We start from the raw sequence: 20,434 nt of genomic DNA, 5'->3' as shown, positions 1-20,434 counted from the left end.
ATAATATTTCGGATATCCATATCTATTGACATCCCTACTCCTTATTCCACTTTTCAATATACAAAAAATACGTAACAAAAAATACGTACTAAACACGGTGAACCATTCACCGTGTTTGAACACGGTGAATGGTTCACCGTGTTCAACTTAACACACGGGCACAGCCCTGCCCGCGTGGCGCTGACGTGGCGCCTGCGTGGCAGGTCGAGGGCCATTTTTGCAAATTAAATTTTGACAGGGCTATTTTTAAAATAAAAATTTGTCAGGGGTCTAAATGCAAAAAAAGCCCTAGCACATATTGTTCACCTTTTCGGCTATAAAACTATTTTCTAGAATATTTTTTCAGAGGAACCAAACACCCCTTTACGATAAAATAAAACATTTTGAATTGTCAAAGCCAAACATTTAATTTGACTAAGCAAGAAAACAGATTTCACTTAATAAAATAAAACAAAACACAGTAGCGAGAACAAACACACCAAAATTCAGATTCATAATTCGCAAAACTTATACAACATGTATCTAATTAATTAAAGAGAAACAATTTTGCTTTCACTGTACGTACTCTTTCCGGAAAGGGAAAATACAATTCTCATAATCCATTACAACTTTTTCATAGTCACGTCAGGTATTGTTCACTTGCACGCCACAAGAAATACACAGTCGGAGCAAAAATTTTTCCCACGATATATTGCTAATCTAATTTGTTACAAAAAATTTATCAACACACGCTGCATGCGAACATGGTCATATCAATGAATATCAGAGCAATGAATATCAGAGCATAAGGTCCTGAGCTTCGACACTGAGATCAGTCGAGTATCAATGGATGACAATACTTATACACTTCAACCCTCCTGATGGAAATCATGGGAGTGAATTAGCATGGTCACAAAAATTACAGAAACTAAAGCTTTTCAGAAACCAGAATGGCAATACCAAGAGATAAGTAGATAATAACACATCAATTAATGAAACAAAGAATGAAGGGCTTGAACTTAGAAAACACAAAATATTTAGAGAAAGTGTTCTTAAAAGATGCAACAGATCAAAACAGAACTTGAAATCGTTGTTTATGCAGATTGATTCTAATAGGAAAAACAACACCAAAACAACAACTATGGGCATGGTTTTGAAGTTTTTGGCACTAACAGCAAAATATTTTGATGTTAAACAAGTGAAATTTTGGTGATTCGCACTATTTTTCGTGCAAAATGATGGATTTCTCTGTGTAAATCTTTGTTTGACACACACACTTTATTTACTGAATGCATCAAAGATTTTGATAACTCTCATGCATACCTCTCGTGATTCTCCTCTTCTGCTGGTCTTACTAAGTAAAATCATTCACTTTGAACTGGCGCGCTTCATTCACTTTTGATGGAAGTTTGTTCTTTTACAGCGATATTAACTATCCTTCTTCCCATCAATTGTGTTCGAAACATTGCATGATTATAAATACACTTCCAAACTTAGCAAAATAAATAACCTTATTTTAAAATTGCCAAGTAACGAATTAATACATAACACCTCTCGATCATATCGGTTTAGTGATGAAATAGCTGATGTAATGCCTCAATGGATGTATAAAGGTCTAAAAATCATCCTACAAATAATAGAATCTAATTATACAACAACATGACAACATACCTTGCAAATGGGTTTAGACTCATCGATAAGTAAATCTTAAATGCTACATGGCTTAAATAGGCATATTTTCTCACAAAATTCTTCAATTAATGAATGTTCATCATGTATTTCCATTGATACATTAGAACCAACTTATATCAGTTCAACTTCTGATCTAACATATATTGGACCCTTTGGTCCAGAAAGACATTCTGATCGAGTACTAACATATTAAATGGTACAATCAAAACATATTTTTTGTTGATTAATCGACAAGTAGTTTCGATAATATCAATTATGTTATAGCTAGCTTCCTTCAGATTCTAGTTCCCTTTTACCATCTTCGAGTGTATTATATGTAACATTGGATAATTCATCTCTATCCACAGTTTCCTTGTTGATTTAAACAGTGCTACGCACGCTAATGGATTAGGAAACATAACAGGAAAAATCGGAAGCATAATCGGAAGCATACACTGAAGTACAAATAATCATCTCATAAGACTTGTGGAAACAGTTCATCCAAAATCAGGAAGTGAAGTCCCTTCATAAAGCTTTGTTTACCTGCATGGGGCCCTGCTGCCCAAAAAAAAAAAGTACTGGTGAGATCAAAATTGTGGTAGTAGCCATAATTCAGCTGAGAGAAATCTAATTGACATCCTTAACTAGAGAAAATTTGTTGTTTTTCATATATGTCTATGCAGATCAGACTCTGAAAGCCACCAAAGATTCAAGGAACACGGTAAAAACCAATTAACAGAAGAGGCGTGCTAGAAAGGCTTGAATGAATCGAATTAGGGTTCTATTAATTGCACCAAGGCCTTCGTTTTTTTTCTATACACTCGTTTTCAAAGATGAGGCATCTGAATTGACGATCGAAAACATTATCTAAGACATTTGAACTTTGTAAGAATCAAGTTCGATCACAATTTTTTAGAATCATTTTCTACTTCAAGCAACCACAAAATAAACAGTCATAATCAAACAATTATTTAGAATAGATGATAGAATTATTAAATTCAAGATCAGGGCTGTAGATTTTGATCAATTCGGTTAAAAGAATACCGATTTGCATTCTTCAATACCGTTAAATTAGAAAAGGTCTAATGTGGGCCATTAAAATTGTCACTTTATGATTGCTTGGTCACTATATAGATGACATTGAGAAGTCATGAAATTGATACCTAAGGCGTTCAATTTATGAGATCATTTTTGTGACGCCGCAATTCCCTGGAGGTCACCCATTCTAGGACTACTCTAGTCCTCACACGCTTAACTCTCTTAACCTCTTGGACTTAGCCACCGCCCAAAATGCTATAGACGGGTTAAAAGATTTTAGCCCTATTATATCTTACATATAGGACCACTTGAGGTCTCACATTCTTTCCCTCTTTAAGTCCTGACGTTCTCGTCAGGCTTAAACTCACAAATATCAGGCGATGTGAGACTAGTCTTGCTAGCCTAAACCGACTTTGTGGTGAGCTGGGCTCAACACACAACAGTCAACAGCATGAAAGCCTCACTCCCCCCGCTATATAATCCTGGCTCAACCAAGACTAATCTCACACTTCCAGCTGGTAATTAACTCTGATACCAACTATGACGCCCCATTTTCCAGGAAATCACTTATTCTAGGACTACTCTAGTCCTAGCATGCTTAACTCTCTCAAAATAGATAACAACCTTAAAATAACTCATTTAAATCCTATAGAAGGGTTTGGAATACTTAATTTTAACAAACGACACCTTAACAAGATGTTTTTACCCTCCGAAAACTAATCGGAAAAGTCCAACTTGAAAATAGCATAAATTGGACGAAATATTAACAAACTAAGTTCAAATTTGATCAAACAACTTAGCTCAATCATACATTCATTTCCAATACATTTGAACAAGATTGACATCTCAATTTAAGTATTTTAAACTCTTAAAATCAACTATAAAAGTTTAATCTCCTAGTTGATCAAAATCCCAATTTTGAAGCCTCATAAAACACAAGTAACTCATCAAAAACTCTTAAAAACAAAGGCAATTCATATAACTATATATTGGCCTCCAAATTCAAGTTGAAAGAACTAAAAGTTAACGATCAAGATCTCATCTTGGGCTCTTAGGGTCCCAACCCTAAAATTACAAGGAAATCTCGTAATAGGGCATAAACCCCTAATTTAGGGCTTCAATATTTGAATATAGTGTCATAAAATCTTCAAAAACTATAGTCAATTCATAAAAGATAGATTGGGACCTTCAAAGAGAATAGAAAAACATGCATGCAACGTAAAATATTCACTCTTTGATATTTACAAAGTACAAAATCGAAAATCTACTTACTTTGTTCTCTAGCTAGAGTTTTAACTTGAAAATGGGTTTCCTTCTCCAAAAGTCTCCTTCTAAATTCCTTCAATTTGAAGGAGAAATCCTTCTTCTCATTGCTGAATAAAAGAGAGAAGAACTAGGGTATTGAGAGGAAGGGAAAATAGGAAAAAGAAGATGAGAATAGGAATAAAACAGTTTTTCTCTTCTCCCATTCAAACCAGCCCATTTAAAAGAGTTTCAGTCATTTTACTCAACATTTTCTTGGAAAAAATTATGGTTGGACTAATAGTTAACCACCTAAGTTGATATGTTATAATTTTAATTAGCAAATTTACCAAACAGCCCATAACAAATGGTAAAGTCCCAAACTAGCTCAAAGCTCAGGACTGCATCGACGACTGTCAGAAAAATTGAAATAACTCTTTCGTCCGATATCCGTTTAAGGAGATTCACGTTGCGTTAGAAAGATAACTCAACGATCTTTCCAATGAGACCAATTTTGCCCAAATCTGATGTCAATAACCTAGTTAAAAGTTTTTCCAAAATGGCTATTTGTGCAATGGCAGATTAGACTCAACTGTTTTGAAATTTTCGTCCTCAAACAATTCATTTTGACTCAATTTGAGTTCAAAATCATATAAAACTGGCCATCATCCTCTAAAATTATTTTGAAATCTTTTTAAACATTTATAGTCAAATTTTGGGGCGTTATAGTTTCTTCTCCCGTTAAAACAGTTTCATTCTCCTTTTAGCCCGGATATAGCATTTTGGGCAGTAGGTGCAGCCCAAGAGGTTAAGAGAGTTAAGCGTGCTAGGATTAGGGGTGACCCCTTAGGAAGTGGGGCGTCATAGTTGGTATTAGAGCCAATTACCAGCCGAAAATGTGAGATAAGTCTCGGCTGAGCCAGGTTATACAGCGGCGAGAGCGAGGCTCTTATGCTGATGACTATTCTGGGTGAAGCGCAGCTCACCACATAGTTGGTTTAGGCTTCAGAGACAGAATCTTACATTGACTGATACTTGTGAGTCTGAGCTTGACGAGGACATCAAGGCTTAAAGAATGAGAGAATGTGAAACCCTAAGTAGTCCTATATGTAAGATATAATAGGGCTAAAACCTCTTAACCCCGCTATAGCATTTTGGGCGGTAGTTAGGTCTAAGAGGTTAAGAGAGTTAAGCGTGCTAGGACTAGAGTAATCCTAGGATGGGTGACGCTTTGGAAAGTGGGGCGTCACAGTTGGAATCAGAGCTAATTACCAGCTGGAAGTATGAGATTAGTCTCGGTTGAGCAAAGATTGTACAACGGGGAGAGCGAGGCTCTCATGCTGTTGACTGTTATGGGTGGAGCGCAACTCACCATAAGGTCGGTTTAGGTTAGCGAGACGAGTCTTACATCGCCTCGTACTTGTGAGTCTCAGCCTGACGAGGACGTCAGGGCTTAAGGCAAGGAGAATGTGAGACCCCAGGTAGTTCTATATATAAGATATAATAGGGTTAAAACTCTCAATCCATCTTAATCATTTTGGGTGGTGACTAGGTCCAAAAGATTAAAAGAGTTAAGTATGATAGGATGGGAGTAGTCCTAGGACGTCAATCTTCAACAGTGTCAATTATCAATTTGGATACTATATCATCGAAAATGACTCTATAGCACCACGTGTTGGATTTTATGCAATGATAATTTTGATGATTACAAATAAATTTTGGATTTACTTTTTTGCATAGTAATTTCAGGTTTTAGTTGGATTTGAAATGACACAAGCCGAACCAAAATTGATCAAAGATAGTCGTTCAATCAAAAATTTCAAAATAGCCCGGACAAAATCAAATTGTATCAAATTGGATGCAAGTACCACAACAATATTATGGCGGGCTTCTTTGTACTTTTATCGAATTTGAGCCCGTAAACTTAACGAAGTTAACAAATCTAGCTACCACATAGGTTTGATTTAAACTTAATAAAAAATTAACCATTATTTTTAATGTAGTATGGAATTAAAAGAGGTCTGATATATAGTTTAAATTCAAAAGTGATTTCATTATGGGATGATTTCAAAAAGATCGAAGTGTTTTACAAATGTGGTATTAACTCAAAAGAGTTCTATAAATGTAGTATTAATTCAAAAGCATTTTACAAATGAATTTAAAAGAGCTTAGCATTTGTGGTAATAATTCAAAAGAGTTTTACAAATGTGCTATCATTTCAAATGGCTTTTCAAATGTAGTATAATTTCAAATATGCTTTGCAAATGAGGTGTGACTTTAAAAAAATTTGGAATATGGTATTAATTAAAATGCATTTACAAATATGGTTGAAATTCAAATGAAAATCAATTAACCTTATATCATACTTCTTTTATAAATTTGAAATGATGAGTAACATATTTAAAGAGGGGGTTTGGATAATGTTTAAGCCAAACCTTCAAATTGGAAAAAAATTTGTAAGTTATAATTAATTGTTCTTTTGTTCTTTATTTTATAATTATGAGCTTTATTGAAAGATTGTAATAGAAGTCTTGTAAAGTGTAATTGTAAGCGGTTTCGGTCTTGCCCTGTTTCAAAGACAAAATGATAGTGATTAAATGAGTACCTTGAAGAGTAGAAGGATCGGACTAGAGTAGGCAAAATGGCCGAACTAGGATAATTTATTTGTGTCATCTAAGTTTGTTTCTCTTTTTTTTTCTTTTATTTTGCTGTACAATTACTATCTTCAATAAAATCTACTTGGGTTTTGTTTTCCTACTAATTCACTCCCTTCCCTCTTAGTTGCCATTTGATCCTTCACTAATGTCTCAATACTATTAACCTTCATAGCATGTTTGAATAATTAATAGTAGTAAAAGGTTCACTAAAATTTCTGTACAGTAAATTTTAGGCTAAAATATTGAAAATCCTTACATAAGCATTTTTTTTTGGTTTTTCTCTTAACTTTCAAAAACCTATATTTTACTTACTTAAAATTTCAAGTTGATGCATTTTGTAGACCCATCTTCGTCAGGATTCCATCACTGTTTCATCTTATTTCATACATTTATACAAAAAATGCTCTTTAAAATGTAGTATATATTTAAAAATTATTTTTTCTTCTAGAACAAGCAAGGGTAATTTGATCATTTTAGCCTCTCCATTAACACCGTAAACTTGTCAAAATATTTCTAAAATTTTAAGAGAGCAAAATGTAAAAGTTTTCAAAAGTCAAGGGAAAAAAAGTAAAAAAAATGTATTTACAAAGGGTTTGTGGTGTTTGTAGTCTAAATTTTACTAATTATCTTCCTCCCTAATTATATTATCTTTAGAGATTCATGAGGGGAGATCCCTCACATGTCCTATTGACTACTCTTACATTTACCTATTGCACAAAACTGAGGGAGTTGTGCAAGCTAACAATTTTGGGCTTATAAGCAAACTAAAGAGGAATACACAAAATAGTTTCGAAGGTCCTAAAAAAAAAGACTTAAAAAAGCTTTGCACGGAATTATTTCTACATCCTAATCGACATTTCTGAAGAAGAGGTCATCTTGGATGCTTTTCTATTAGCTAATGAAGGTTGTAAAGTGTAAGAAAAATTTTAAAATAATATATTTTGTTTATTGATTTTTAGTGAATGAATGCGATCCTTAGTGAATCGATGCAACCTTTAGTGAGTGGATGCAACCCTTAGTGAGTGGATGCAACTCTAATCAAAGGGTGTGACTCTTAGAGTGAAAGGATGTGACTTTTAGTGTAAGGATATGACATGAAAAGACACATCTTTATAGTGTGTCTCTTCGAGTATATGTCCGTTGAAATTAATTCTTACATTCATTAAATTTGACTCATAAAACTAATTGGTAGTTATGATCAAATAAAAAGTCACAATTGAATGGCCACTTCATGAAACACCCGTTCATGAATAGTCACTTCATGAAGCACCCGTTCGTGGTCTATATAAGTCCACAGCGTTGGTTGCAGAAACATAAGACGAAATAGTTGAAGAGTTTAACTCTCCATTCATAATAATTCCATTCTTATTTCTTTTTTTTTGACAACTTAATCGAGTGAGTGCTCAAAGGCTTGACTTCGTGTGTGCAAACGTAGTTGAGGTTTATGCTTCATTGTATCTTGGGAGGGTGTTCGTTGACCCGGTGCACACCAAATTGATTGAACGGTGGGGACGAATTAAGCCTTAAGAAGTGGCATTGCTACATGCCTTGAAGCCTTTTTCATCTTTCTATTTCATACCTTTTTCACTATCTGTTCCAACAATCTTAAGGCTTAAATCCGATAATGTCGACTGCTACTCTACAAGAGATGGCAACAAACTTTATCAAACTAGAAAGATTTGATGGCATGGACTTCAGGCGCTGGCAAAAGAAATTATATTTCCTTCTGTCGACTCTCGAAGTTGCTTATGTCCTCACTACTCCAAGACCAGAAGAAAACGATGATGAACCTATTGTACAAACTCGTAGAAGACAAAAATAGGTTGAAGATGACAATATATGCCGAGGCAACATTCTAAATGCTATGTCGGATGCGCTTTTCGACGTCTAACAGAATGTAATAACGGCTAAAGAACTGTGGAAGGTCTTGAAGTAAAATACAAATCTAAGGATGCACAAGTAAGAAGTTTCTTGTTTGCAAATTTAATAACTATAAAATGGTTGATAGTAGATCTGTTCTAGATCAGTTACATGAAATTCAACATATTCTCAATCAATTTACTCAACATAATATGAATATGGATGAATTTATAATTGTGGCCTCTATTATCAATAAACTTTCTCTATCATGGAAAGACTTTAAGAAAAATCTTAAGCATAAAAAGAAAGATATTACTCTTAAAGATTTGGCTAATCATCTTCGCATGGAAGAAAAATATCGTTTGAAATATAGCAAAAAGGAGCAAGATGCTCAGAGTGCCAAAGTGTATGTGACGGAAGATGAGTATAATAAAACTCGTCAACCCACAAAAGAAAATCGAAAGAGAGCCAAGCATCCGATCAACCACAACATGACAAATAAGAAAAAGAAAGCTGCATGCTTTCATTGTGGTAAACCGGGTCACTACAAGAAAGAATGTCAGTTCCTCAACAGGGAAAGTGCACCGGATTCCAAAGGAAATTTTGTGGCTATGATATCTGAGGCTAACATACTCGAAGATGACGGAGCTTGGTGGATTGATTCAGGTTCCACAAGGCATGTGTGCAAGGAGAGAAGTTTATTTAGAACTTATGATGCATTGGAGGATGGAAACATTCTCTATATGGGCAATTCCTCAATAGCACAAATCAAAGGAAAGGGCAACGTGGAACTCGAGTTCACATCAGGAAAAACTCTCACTCTCACCGATTTGTATCATATACCCGAAGTTAGAAAGAATCTTGTTTCAAGAAGTCTTCTTAACAAATTTGGGTTCAAACTTGTATTTGAGGCCGACAAATTTATTTTGTCGAAGAGTGGAATCTTTGTAGGAAAAGGATATTTGTTCAAGGGCATGTTCAAACTCAATCTTATTAATAAAATGAATATTTCATCCTATATTACTGACTCGTCTTCTTTATGGCATAATCGTTTAGGACATGTTAATTATAGAAGATTACATGATATGACTACGTTAGATTTAATTCCTAATTTTGATAATAAATTAGAAAAATTAATACTTACATGCTCACTAAAATTACTAGAAAGTCTTTTTCTAAAATTGATAGATGTTTTACTCTACTTGAATTGGTACATAGTGATATTTGTGACTTGCATGCTTCTCCTACTATTGGTGGAAAGAAATATTTTGTTACATTTATTGATAATTTTTCTAGAAATAGTTATGTTTATCTTTTGCATTCTAAAAACGAAGCGCTAGATAAATTTAGAATTTATAAATCTGAAGTTGAGGTGAAATGTGAGAAAATGGTCAAATACCTAAGATCAGACAAAGGAAAATATTATGATCCTTTATTTTTTGGGTCCATTGGTATTATACATGAAACCTCTGCACCTTATACTCTACAACAAAACGGAGTTGTAGAAAGAAAAAATAGAACATTGATGGAAATGGTCAATGCTATGCTTTCTAACTTTGGGTTAAGTTATGAATTTTTGGGTGAAGCTTTATTAACAGCCTGCCATCTACTAAATAGAATCCCAACAAAGAAGAATGATAAAACTCCTTATGAATTATTTAAGGGAAGAAACGCCAATTTAAATTATTTAAAAGTTTGGGGTTGTAGAGCTATTGTGAGGGTTCCAGAACCGAAAAGAAAGAAACTGGGTGAAAGAGGAATTGAGTGCATATTTATTGGGTATGCACAACATAGTAAAGCATACAGATTTTACGTGATTGAATCTAATGACTTCATTGAGATCAACACAGTTTTTGAATCTAGAGATGTTATATTTGATGAAAACAGATTTGTTTCAATTCCTAGACCCAAAGAACTTATTTTGAGTAAAGAACACTCCAATGAGAAAAATGATGTTGCAATTGAAACCCCAGAACTTAGAAGAAGTAAAAGAGTTAGAATTGCTAAAATATTTGGACCAAATTTTTATACTTTTCTTGTTGAGGGTAGTAGAGAAATGATTACAGAAAGTTTTCAATTTTGTTTAAACATTGACTCAGACCCCCACAATATTTGAGGAGGCAATGGAATCTGCTGATGTCGCTTTTTGGAAAGAAGCGATAAATAATGAAATGGACTCAATTATGGTCAACCAAATATGGAAATTAGTTGATCTTCCTCCTGGATGTAAACCTATTAGGTGTAAATGGATTTTCAAAAAGAATATCAAAGTAAATGGCACCATAGATAAATTCAAGGCAAGACTTGTTGCCAAAGGGTTTACACAAAAAGAAGGCATTGATTATTTTGATACTTATGCACCTGTTGCCAGATTAGCGACTATTAGAACTTTGATTGCTCTTGCTTCTATGTATAGTTTGATTATTCATCAAATGGATGTCAAAACTGCATTCTTAAATAGAGAATTAGATAAAGAAGTTTATATGGAACAACCCGAGGGCTTTGTTGTTCCTGGACAAGAGTATAAAATGTGTAAACTTGTTAAGTCGTTGTATGGGCTTAAACAAGCACCTAAACAATGGCATCAAAAGTTTGATTAGATTGTTCTTTCCAATGGTTATAAAATTAATCAATCTGATAAATGTGTCTATAGTAAATTTTCAAATGGTAAAGGTGTTATTATATGTCTGTATGTTGATGACATGTTAATTTACCGATATTCAACAAGTAGAAAACACTAAGAATTTTTTATCTTGCAATTTTGATATGAAAGATATGGGGGAGGCTGATATTATTTTGGGAATTAAAATTATTCGTGAAAATAATGGTTTATTTTTAATCCAGTCTCATTATATCGAAAAGATTCTTAGAAAATTTGGTTATTTTGATTGTACTCCAGTATCCACTCCTTTATATCCTAATCTAAAATTAGTTCGCAATACTGGTAGATCAATTTGCACTTCAAACTACTCTCTACTTTTGTCGCTACCAAATAACACTAGTAAAGTCTTCATTGGGACAACGAGAAACAAAGTAATTAAATTCTACACTCTCAAACTTATATGCTTTTTGTAATGCCACATCAAAATGGCCGATGAATTTCTCATGTAGCTTTGGGTGATCTCGTTCATACAGAAGAAGATCCACTGCAGCCCGGTGCCCGATGGTGGGCAAAAGAGGCTCCTTTTGGAGTGGTGCTGGTGGTGGGGTAAACAATAAATGCACAATCTCCCAAAATAACTTCAAATAATTTAAACAATTTTTAAGCTTATTGCTTTCATAATAATGATTTGATGCTTTTCAAGAAAAGAACAAGAAATGATTCTAGAATTTAAATGAAACAATGCAAAATACAAACGAGTAATTTAGGCCTCACTATTTCTTAGTCGATTACATTAAAATGGAAATGGTCAATTTCACTCATGCTGGTCAAAAGTATGAAGCTATCATTAATTCCCCTAAGGAGTTTAAAATATCTTGGATGCTCCAGCACAAATGCCCTAGCCATTATAATCCATCAGCAAACATATCTTTAACCATGGTTTAAATATTAGTTTAATATTTACTTAGAGATTTACGTTTTTATCATCCTAGCTTACAAATTTATGTATTCACTATTTTAGCTTACAAATGTATGTTTTTCATTATATATGTTCTTGCTCTGGATCTTCTTCCTATTTTCAATTGTCAAAGAGATGTTTAATTATTCTCTCCTTATTCTACTACCAAACAAACACTACCAAAGGGAGAGAGGAGACGTTTGAAGACGGTAGATAGGGTGCACCTATGGTTGGGAGGACCGACGAATAAAAAAAACAGCACAATGGGTATTTCAATGAAGAACTTGATATACTAATACTTAAAAGGATCATAATTAGAAGGGCATTTTTGATGCTTACGACTTTTGGAGACCAAATATTTATTATGCTCACCAAAAAGGCTCTTTTATATACTTTTCCCAAATAAAAATCTCTTTCATTCGGCATAACAACTATGTGAAGAGCATCTTAAAAGGCTCTGAGTGAATAACTACAAGACGATGTCAGCAACTTTGGTTGTGATTGAAAAACTTACAAGATGACGTCGTCAACTTTGGTTGTGATTGAAAAACTTACAAGACAATGCCGGCAACTTTGGTTGTCATTGAAAAACTTACAAGACAACTTAGAATAGGAAGCTATGCATCCTGTTCGCAAATCGAATATTATGCCACAACTTGCTTATCTTCCTACTTCATGCAAAAAGCAGCATAAATTCATTTTCTTATTGAGAAAAAAAGGTTAAAGATACATTAAATAGACTGGTAACAACAGAAGCATGCATGGAAAAACTTACAAAAATTATGTTGCTTTGTAATTGTGATGGTGGTTGGGCCAAAAACATAAATAGTATGAGAAGCACCTTCAAATATGGAAATTCTCCTGGATCTGGTTTACATTTTACACATTAAACAAGAATAAAAAAGGGTACCATTACGTTGGCCTAACACTAAATATGTTTGTACCAGCAATGTAACTTCTCAAGCCTAATGATTTTGAAGAATTTTGAAAGATAATAGAGAAAACACGAGGAAGCTGATATAACCTTTCGTGACAATTCAATGACCAAAAACACTATCAGTGACAGCCAAACAAAGTATATTACAATCAAGCATCACTTCATAAGAGAGGGAATAGGAAACAACAAAGCAGATCAAATCAAATATGCGAAGACCTCAACAAAACATAGGGAAAGGATAAATTTCTCTACTTGTAAGAAATGATTGGTGCTCAGAAGCAAACCATTATGACAAGTCCTGAAATTAAATATCATAAATAACCTACAGTTATTATTATATCCATATGTAGCAAAACGGATCATCATCAATACCTTTTATAGATATAGTCCAACCATATGTAGAAAAACAAAATTTAAATCCTATTGACCCCGAGGAAGATGCTGCTACAAATGTACTTGAAATTCCCAATGGTCTACTCTTATGCTTTTTGAATGCCCTTAACTTCCGAAAATCCAATACTTAATAAGTGCCTCCACATATTTTGAACAAAGCAGACTAGAGTATGTTGGGTCACAAGATATATAACGTGGGTGGATAGGTCATTGTCTAGAGATTGCAGGGAAGATGCATGAGCAAAGAAATTTTAATTCACCCTTGATAGGAGAAGATGCTAACACAATCAAGGGTAGCAACTGTTTCTCCCAGGCAGTTCATTCCTCCGCCACGGAGGGAGGAACAAGCCTAGATGATGGCAGCTTACAATCAGTACCTGTGGCAGCTTTCGGGAGGAGGTAAAGCCTGCTAGGCTTGTTACAAGAATTAATAGCTCACAGAACTGCCACTGAATATGTTTAATGGAAAGGATTGGGAGTAAAAAGGGATGACAGAGATTATGAAGAAGAAAACAGTTTGAGCTATTGTGATATTCAACTCTTAATTGACAAGCACCGGACCCAAGGATTGTTGATATGCTTGCTAAGAATAGCTAACAACATAAGCATCTATTATGGAAAAAATAGAATTATTGGGCATTTTTTAGATTTTCAACTTTACGGAAGAATCTACAATATTTTGATAGTTTTATCGCTCAAGTTAAATTGCTTCATCAAGTCAACAGTCTAAAAATAATACTCAAAAAACTAAATTATAATATATGCTGCAACTGTTAGCTAGGTTACAATAAAAGCTTATTTTCACAATACCTAGCTAGGAACTCTTATCCCAAGTACAACTCTACAAAAATCCAGACCGTGTAATTTTATTTCTACATCCTTTATACAATCATCATGTTACACTTCCAACATAAATTCTCCTTTCCAAATTGCATCAATATCAGTTAGCAAGAAAAAAAAAATAATGTTTTTCATACAAAAAAATGGACCATCCAACTTGACAAAGAAGCTAACTACAATGTTAACTCTATATGCCAACAATTAAGGATGCCAGGTTCTTAACAGTTGGCAACTTAACTAGCAACAGGCTGCCTCGGTGAATGAAAATCTGTAGGCTGATCAACCCAGGATCTTACCATGTGGTAAGAACAAGAGAGATTAAGGACAAAATTTAACACGTTTCAAGACGCTATACGATTTTTAAACTTTTCTAGGTTGCATCATGTGAATCAAGCAAAATTAATCTTGCAAACCATGTCATCCAAAGTTCATATGTTTGATGATTTACATTTCCCTCTCGAAATGAAAGAATCTGTTTGTTAAATACCATAATACCCACTAAATACAGCAATTTGAGAGTAGGTAATGCAGTAGAGTCTAAAACTAACTAGCATATGCTCTTGTTATCAAATGAAGGAAGATAAAAAGAAGTGTATGCTCACATTATGCTAAATGATACTTATAAAAAGCACCAGCACATATGGATACGTTGCTTAACTCTTCTGCATAGCAGCAACCACCAACGGCATAGGCACTGCATAATATGCACATTGGATAGCTGCTTCCTAGCTTGCATTTTAAGCAACGCAAGTAGGTTGAGCACATGTTTATGATTAGCAACTCAAACACTCAAAAATCAAAATTGATATTAAAAATTTATTATTTTTTAATAATTATTATTTCATACTTGTATTTGTAGTATTTCTATTTCATAAGTAATGTAAAATGTTCACATGTATAATATTCAGTGTCCTACATTAAATCTAGAGAAATGCTAAGTCTACAACCAAAGAGGGGTTGTAATCTCTACAATCCCTTATCCAAGGGTCCTGAGTGATAAGATTTGTAAAGGAAAAGTGGGCTTTGGATGGAGTGATTGTAGGATTACAACCCAATATGGGTTGTAGACCTAGCAATGCTCTTATATTTGTTGTTTCAGTAGGTAAGACCTTCTTCCTAATATTTCTGTTTATCATCTAATTGTTTATCATATGTTTGATAATTTTTATTCATACATGATGCATATGCACCTACATATCTGCTGCCTACAAACAAACGGTGCTTTATATTGCCTACAAACTATTTCTACTTTTTAAAATATTGCATAAAAAGGCCTCTAACTACCTTTCGCTGTATTAGTTCTGCCTATTTACATTAAACTTTGCTAGTTTCTTCACCTATTGTAATAGTACAACTCTATTATCCAAGGGCCCATATTTTTTCACTAGTCTTATCACCCCTTTTTTATTACTAAAATCTACAAAGAATTTTGATTTCAACCCTTGGATTAGGGGTGCCAATCCCACAACCTTTTTGGGTTGTAGACTTAGTGTTTCTCTTGAAAAATTTGTTTCTGCATTCTGCAAACAGATATTCCTCACTATAAATAGCGACTAGGTTTCCTTCCAATATTGCATTGCTTATTTTGCTTTTCAAAGAAGTAATGAATTCCAAGCAAAAGCTGACAATCAACTTCTTTCAAATCCATCACACATGCTGCTGAATTAGATTCATAATTAAGACCAATAGAAATCTTGAAAAGGCCTTGGCATTCCGGTATCTTTCTCTTAAAGGCCATATCAAGTGAGAGCCCCAACCACCCCCCCCCCTCGCTACAGTTGGCTTCTACAAAATGAAAAGGTCTTGAATTATTTTCAATTTATGAAGATTGAATTTCGGAATATGAAATCTACCGTAAGCACTTNCGCATTCGCTACAGTTGGCTTCTACAAAATGAAAAGGTCTTGAATTATTTTCAATTTATGAAGATTGAATTTCGGAATATGAAATCTACCGTAAGCACTTAGAGGAGATGCTAGGACATGCTATATGGATGCTATGCTATATGGTTGCTCAATAAAGTAATATCAATGAAACAAGATCCTACTAGACTTTCAGATTACTATTACTGGGTAAAAAACAAAACAAAACAAAGTATGGCCATGATCTGAGCATTAAGAGACAAACAAGCTAGGATTACTTCCTGCATGCGAAATTGGGAGATGATGCATGTAACCAACTTGCTCAACATAGTACCAATGAAACAAGGTCCAACTGGACTTTCAGATTACTATTATATTGGGTAAAAAAAAAAATTATGCCCATGACCTGAACAATAAGAGACTAACAAAGCTAGGAGTTCTTCCTGCAAGTGAAAATGGTCATGCATATAAACACTTTGCTCAAGAAGTAGTATAAATGACACACGATCCTACAGGAATTGAGTAAAAAAAAAAATTAGTATACCCATGATCTCAAAACAAGCTAGTGGTTCTTCGTGCAAGTGAAAATGAGAGATAATGCATATAACCAACTTGATACACAATTCTACGATTAAATCCGACAAATTCTATATGCCTCTTTGCTGCACACATAATTTTGCAATGTAAGAGATAGATATAACCTTTCAAAAAAGCACAATCTTGCAGCAGAAAAGATAATCATATCAAACAAGCGCACAAGCAACTAGATCAAAATGTTCTCATCCAGATAAGCTAGGACATGTAATAATAATTGCAAATGGCCATAGAGATTGAAAACATCAGTTTAGCAGATACAGCAGCCACTAGATACATGTCTTGGAATCTTGTAAGAAAAATGTGGAATTAGAAAATTTTAATGGTGAACTCTTGCTATCTCCATCACTATTCAAGCTCCTTGATTCCTACTGGATTATTAAGCAAAAATGTCTCTAACCATACAACATACCAACCTTAGACGATCTATTTATATCTTACAGATTCATAAGAACTCAGGAGGAGAACACCTAATAATCACCACCCAGTGACAGTTATTATTGAAAACTACTACGTACCTTATAGTGGAACAAGGAGGAAGAGAAGGAAAATGTAAACTTCGTATCACGATCGAATTAACTCAACATATATTTGATATTAAAGAATAATAACATAAAGGACATACCATAAAGCAACAGCAGATGATGCTCCTCTCTATGATAATGTAAAGCAGCAGCAATGAAACAGTAAAAAGTCTTTAGCATCTGCAAACAGAGAAGTGTTCTATCAGAATGGATTAGTTCTTATTAGTACAACATATGTCTAAAGAACAATACAACAGTAACAAGCCAGGAGTTACCCAGAACCTAATCATCAGTCACTATAAATAATCAAACAACAAAATATTATTGCCAGATTTAGATAGAGGAGACCATAAAATAAGGATCTTAGCTTATAAGTTGCTGCTGATGCTTACTAATTAACCTCAGGTTGCGACCAGATCTAAAAACTCTCTTATCTCTAACAACTCTTCTATCAACTCTACCCTCATCCCTCTCTTTTTCAACTAAATCTACATATAAATCTACATATACTAGAAAAACTCAAGATCCATCCATATATAGATCCATGAAAAGTATATATACCCATATGATGACAATTATTTTTCTACCATTTCATACTCTTTTCCGTCAAAAAAAAAAAAAAAACTTATCCTACGTAAAGGAGAACAGATCAGGATGGATGATGGTTGTAAACAGCACATCAACAATGGCGGATTCATACCCCAAAAGAAAAAACCAAAAAATAAAAGGAAAAAGAATAGCTTTCCACAAAAATGAAAGTGAAGAAGAAGAAAAGGCTAGAGAGAGAGAGAGAAAGAGAGGAGAGCGAGGACTGAGTCAAACAGTGGGGGTTTTTTTTTTGTGAAGAGTACGAGTTGTACGCACCCCGTCTGATCCGTCCCTTCGTGATTTCTCGCGCTTCCACGCTTCGGGCCTTTCCCCAAATTTCTCTCTCTCTCCCTTCCTCTCTCTCCATTTTCCGATGATTTTATTTTCTACTTCCTCCTCCTGCACATCACAAAATCCACAACAAAAAAGAGAAAAGGAAAAAAAGGGAAAAGGGAAAGGGAAAAATTAATATAACAAAACACAAAAAAAAAAAAAAGTAGCAGTCGTCATGGCGACACACATCCCTTCCTTCGATGCGCGAGCTGACAGACGAACTAGAAAAGATAAGGGCGGGCGTACACTCATCAATCAAATCACACAGTTTCCAGACAGAGAAAGAATCGAGAAACACCACAAAAAAATAAAAATAAAAAAACCCAAAGCACCGTTTAAATTCGAAGGGAAGAGAAAAGAAAGAATAACAAAAAGTGCAGCAGGCAGGCAGGCACGCAGGCAGGCGGGTGGGTGGGTCGGGCGTCGGTGGTCGAGTTCCAAGAAACGAGGGCTGACAGAGAGAGAAGTGAGCACGCAACAGCGCCGGCACCCTCCGCCCTCCGGTGCCGGCAGCACCTGCTATGTGCTCACTCTCTTCTGTCAGCGGCCGCACACCACCCCCTCCCCCCACACCGCCGCCGCCGCCGCCCGCTCCGACCTCAAAATCAAAATCGAAACCAAAAACCAAAAATCAAAATAATGAGAGCGCCGATATTGCTGTTTCTCCCCTCTTCCGCTCGCCCCTCCGCTCCCTTTTATAGAAACCGGAGCCTCTCCGAATTAGGGTTTTTCCGTTTCTATGTCGGTCGCGGACAAAATTTTTTTTTTCCAAATTTACCCATAAATAAATATAAAAATATATAAATAAATATATGATAATTTTCCCAAATAGAATTTGGTCTTCGTAAATAGTAAAGAACCAATTTTGGGTCGGTCCGTATTTTACATTTCCTACCCAGCTATCCTTAAATAGGCCCTTTAATTATTATTGCATACAATATTGATATTGAGATCTCACTCGTGTACATATATATGAGCCCATTATTACGCGCGGTGTCACGTGTCAAATGGTAGAAAGGTCTCTATAAGCGGCCGCGCGCTGCGCACTCATATCAGAGACTATGCGGCCGCGCACGCACGGATGCTTCGAGATCCGCGCGCGCACGAATCTCTGCGCGCCAGCGTGGTGGACCGCACGCTCGCACGTATTCGCTCCGACTGATTAATCTACGAACCTTAATAACAAAATAATAATATATATAATAAGTTATTAATTAATGGTGAGAATCTTTGTTTAGCGTAATCAACGCAATTAGGCCGTTAATGTGGGCCCGAACACCCCCAATGTAAAGTAATATATGCGGACGCGGGAGGATAGAGGATGAGGAACACGCTGTCCGCTCCCGATTGGCTACCCACTTGTGCGCATACAAAACTCCATGCGAGAGCAAATTTCCTTGGATTGGCGCATATCGAGCGGTTGGGTCAATAACCGCATAAAAATGGTAGCGCGGACGTCCGCAGAATAAGATGTGGCCGTTTTAGTACGGGGGTGCGTTACGGTGCACCGCGCGATTTGACTGCGTCCGGAGCGTCCTGGCCGTTTGATCATCTTCTCGGGAAGCGCGTGGGCCCACCAGCAGGAAGATGTTACGGCATGCACCGGATGTCCTTTTTAACGACATCTAAAAAAGTTAACGTACCACAAAAGTCATAAATTTTCCATTATAGTTTATAGCAAATCAAATAATAATTTCTTTTTTTAATCCACTACTGATTTGATATTAAGCATCAAAACTAAATCATATATGAATCAAATTTTATAGATTATTACAATAAAGTTCTATAATATAATTTAATTAGCTAGTTAGTAATGCGTGGCTGATATGAGGGTGCGTTTGGTTCGCGCTATTTTTTAAAAATTTTTAGTAATCCAATAGAAATAAAAAAATATGACGGTGTTTGGCTAAACGCACTAAGTAATCTATTTGGTAATATTGGATTCACTTGGGAATAAGGTTCATCCAAAGTACTAATCTCATTCCCTTGAGGGATGGTGGGTATCCTCATATTAATGAATTGGGATAATCATAATATGTCTAATTTCTTTCTTTCTTCCTACTAGCCAGCTAATTGATATCATTTTTCTTTACACTCTAACCTTATATCTCTTTCTAAACTTATTTTTCTCTCTAAAATTTAACTTTTTTTCTCTCTCTAAATTAAGTTTTCTCTCTCTCTCTTTCTAAAATTTCAACTCTCTCACTCCCTCTAATTTTGACTATATTTTTTTTCCTATTTTTTAATTATGCTCTCTCTCTCTCTAACTTATACTTCTCACCCTTTTTAGAAAAAGATGTTAAAACTTTTGGTAACATTATCTAAAATTAAATAAATTAATTAATTAATGGTATTT

The 20,434-nt window shown here is 34.9% G+C and overlaps 1 long non-coding RNA gene across 3 annotated transcripts; it reads right to left on the bottom strand.

Annotated features, from left to right (window-relative positions):
* Positions 632-18,696, bottom strand: LOC109725482. 3 transcript variants are annotated; one of them, XR_002220274.1, is made up of 4 exons: positions 18,022-18,696; positions 17,259-17,337; positions 2,105-2,208; positions 632-857 (listed from the first exon to the last, which is right to left on the bottom strand). It is a non-coding gene; the product is annotated as an uncharacterized LOC109725482 (long non-coding RNA). The 3 variants fall into 3 exon arrangements; XR_002220273.1 differs by having other exon boundaries at positions 2,105-2,205; XR_002220275.1 differs by lacking the exons at positions 632-857; positions 2,105-2,208 and adding an exon at positions 12,409-12,874.

The sequence above is a fragment of the Ananas comosus genome, linkage group 20, assembly GCF_001540865.1.
Source record: "Ananas comosus cultivar F153 linkage group 20, ASM154086v1, whole genome shotgun sequence".
Classification (NCBI taxonomy): domain Eukaryota; kingdom Viridiplantae; phylum Streptophyta; class Magnoliopsida; order Poales; family Bromeliaceae; genus Ananas; species Ananas comosus.
Note: the sequence above shows the minus strand (reverse complement) of the source record. Positions and strands in the feature narration are given on the sequence as shown.